Source organism: Arachis ipaensis, chromosome B03, assembly GCF_000816755.2.
Source record: "Arachis ipaensis cultivar K30076 chromosome B03, Araip1.1, whole genome shotgun sequence".
Classification (NCBI taxonomy): domain Eukaryota; kingdom Viridiplantae; phylum Streptophyta; class Magnoliopsida; order Fabales; family Fabaceae; genus Arachis; species Arachis ipaensis.
The window spans coordinates 125,913,620-125,916,195 of record NC_029787.2 but is presented as its reverse complement, the minus strand read 5'-3'; the positions used below and the strand labels follow the sequence as shown (position 1 = coordinate 125,916,195).

The window sequence follows — 2,576 nt, the reverse complement described above, 5'->3', positions numbered from 1 at the left end:
CACCGGGCTTCATGGACGGAGGAGACCTCCCGCACGTAAGTCCTATAACCTTCCTTGGTTCCCGCCTTTGTGTTGTTTACATGACATTTATGAGTGGGAGAAATAAAATATCATGCCGGAAACCTGTGCAGTGTATTGAGGTTGTGTTCCGCCCTCCCGCCGGTGTCAACTTTATGACTGTTGAGTTAGCGGTCGCTGCGTACGTCTTCGGTCGGAAGCTGTCGATGAAGTACGTTCCCTCATTCTTCAACTTACTTTAAAAGTTTGATTTTTGCACTTGTTACTTGTATGTCCTTGTGGTTTGTAAAGGTGCTTTAGCCATCACCTTATGCATGTTAACTTCGTGATTTCATTCCTGATGATAGATCATTAATTTGATTCTTTCATGAAGTATCACGATAAGCCATCTGTTTAGCACTGTGTATTTCTTATTAGCTAATTACTTTAAGGTTTTATTAGTTGCTAACATCCATATCTTTGTGCATGGCTCCTGACCAAAGTTATCCCTTTTTTGGTCAATCCCATAAAGTTTAGTACAACTGCTCCCCCACCCCCCAAACCCATTTATTTTTCGATTTGTGGCAAAATCAAAGAACCATGCGTGTTTAGCCCACCAAAAATTCAAGTTCTGTAAGAAATGGAAAATTAAAGGAAGGCCTTAGGCCCGTTTTCAACCTACATATACTGCAGCCCAAAAAAATTAGAATTTTGGTTTATCCTTTCCATTCAAATTTCCAACTCCATTAAAAATTAAAAGATTCATCAAGTCCAACGGAAAACTACTTGCTATATAATAATTACCAAAACCATGCATTACAAATAACCAGCATGAATAATTTGTTGTAATGTGTTTCACACATTCCTAGTTTTACGTTGAAGTCCCAATAAATTTATTCCCTTTTGCTTTGCTGCTATATTTTCCAACTATTCTTTGCTATAGTTTTGTTTCTTTGATCCCAATTTCGCTTGATGGAACCTTGCAGGGAGGTGCTGATCCCCAATGAACACTGCCAGGGAGACAGGCAAGCTTTGTGGACGTTGCGACCTAGAGAGGAAGTTGTGGACGATGTAAAGTATTCGGAACTACCATTTAGTCGGCTCACTCTTATTTGTCTTAGTTTAATCAGTTGTATTCATAAGCTTTGTTTTAACAATAACTTTTTACGTCACCTGTGACGCTATGTGCAGGTGCTGACTCTGCTGGCTACTATGCTGACTGATGAGCGAGCAGATAGGCGCATCTGGTGGCTTCCAACGACATTTGCAGTATGTTGCCTCAACACCGAAAGATGTCATCTGTCCGCCCGAATTTATTTTAACCATGCTCGACTATATTAAGTTTTTAAACGATGTTTTAGCAACCCTTTACCAACAACTTCAACTTCTCTTATGTATATTGTAATCACGAGTGCCAATATGGAAACTAACGGACAACATTGATATTGCAGCAGGTGGCCCTGAACCCTGTCGCATTCTGCCAGGAGACATTGTCCTTCATCAGAGAACACTACATGGGCCGGGCTGATGATCTCACGAAGGTATACCCCTGTATTCCAAAGGACTATGGACTTGTGGTTTCATCCATCTATAGCTGTCCCTGCCGAATGTTAAACTATTTTTTCCTCGCAGATCTTTGTACCGATGCACTTAAATCGTCATTGGTATCTAATGATCATCGATATCCAGAATGAATCCCTGATTTATCTAGACTCTCTCAAGTCACAAAACACGCGTGCCGCCAGGATCAACCAGATGTATTTTGTGGTAGTTTGACCGTGTCACAATCCCTTTTGTGATACTTAATAAAGATGACCAGCATCCTTTAATTTTACTATACTTGAGTCTCATGTCTATTTGGCATTGCAGGCCAGGTACATTCAACAATTGCTGCGAGAAGGAAAGTTCTATGAGAGGCCAGAAATCAAACCACCACAAGTCACGAATTTCAAGTTTTTAGAGCCTGCGACGGGTCAACAAGCACCAAACTCCAATGATTGTGGCATCTGGGTTGCCCAATGGATGGAGCTGTCACACCTATGGGGATTCTTTGACTTGGAGGTATGTATAGGTGTTCTTTTAACCGGACTGCATTTTGCTTCCTGGCCACCATGGCGTGGGATTATGTGATCTTGTGACTTATATTTCATTCTGTGATGCAATATGTTTTGATAATCCCCTAAAGCTTTGAACCTGTATGGAAATAACACAGTGGCTCATTTTATTGTTTGTAGAGGGTTGATGATGAAACTCGGATGAGGTTGGCCGTGGATCTGGTTATGTCGAAGTCGAACCCTAAGAGGGAGGAGGTATGTCAGAAGGCTGGATATTTTTGGGATAACTCAGTGAAGAGCTACCTCGACAGTGATGGATGTGACGCGAAGGATGGCGGGCAAGAGGATGCAGCAGCCGGCAGCATGAGCAGCCAAAGCCTAACCATCTAAGTTAACGTAGTAGAGGGTTGTTATTTTTTGGAAAGCTCCTCAAGCGTGGGGACGAACTTCATTCTCCTGACGTGTTATTCTTGTTCCAAATATTCCTTCTATCATTGCATGCAACCTTTTGGTTTTGTTATGTTG

General features: G+C 41.7%; 1 long non-coding RNA gene across 1 annotated transcript in view; it reads right to left on the bottom strand.

Annotated features, from left to right (window-relative positions):
- The window catches only part of LOC110270400, a 7,074-nt gene continuing 4,741 nt past the window's right edge, over positions 244-2,576 (bottom strand). Inside the window, exons 2-3 of the long non-coding RNA XR_002359878.1 lie at positions 2,499-2,504; positions 244-254 (exon numbers count right to left, since the gene is read on the bottom strand). This is a non-coding gene — a long non-coding RNA (uncharacterized LOC110270400). The remainder of the gene's footprint in view (positions 255-2,498; positions 2,505-2,576) is intronic.